This window comes from Lycium ferocissimum, chromosome 4, assembly GCF_029784015.1.
Source record: "Lycium ferocissimum isolate CSIRO_LF1 chromosome 4, AGI_CSIRO_Lferr_CH_V1, whole genome shotgun sequence".
In the NCBI taxonomy this organism is placed as follows: Eukaryota; Viridiplantae; Streptophyta; class Magnoliopsida; order Solanales; family Solanaceae; genus Lycium; species Lycium ferocissimum.
Genome location: NC_081345.1, coordinates 30,898,157 through 30,898,772, shown reverse-complemented (window position 1 = coordinate 30,898,772; position 616 = coordinate 30,898,157).

The following is a 616-nucleotide window of genomic DNA, read 5'->3' as shown; positions in this document are numbered from 1 at the left end:
TTGTGTATACTCTTATATATAACGATATATAATATTTATGCTTTTCAAGAAGTCCCTTTTTTTATACAAAAGAATAAAGTGAATTAACATATGTATACAAATGAAAACTCAATTTTATTTTTTTTTATTAATTTTTAGGATTCATTTTTTTGTGTACATATTTGTATAGATTTTTTGGGGTACATATGTTTTTATGTTTCATTTTTTTCTTTGTATTTATGAATACAAAAGCCAAATTTTTGAATCGGTGTCTTTTTTTAATATTTAAAAAAGGGGGTTTTTTTTTTTTTTGTATTCGAATCAAAAAATAAAAAAAGAATACAGGGGAAAAAAAGTATACAACGTTTGGGAGCTAGGTTGTTGTTCAAAAAGTAAATATTGAAAAATTTGTATGTGGCTTGATTAAAACTCAAATGTTTTTTTTATGGTTGGAAAATTTTTTTTTTAAATAAATAAAAAATTTGGGTTAAAAAACAATAAATTTTTTTTTGAACTATTTTTAGAAAATTTTTTGTGGAAAATATTAACTGAAAAATATTTTTATTTTTGGGAAAAATTTTTTATTTTGGAAAAAACATTTTTTGAAAAATATTTTCTTTCATATCAACCAAAAACA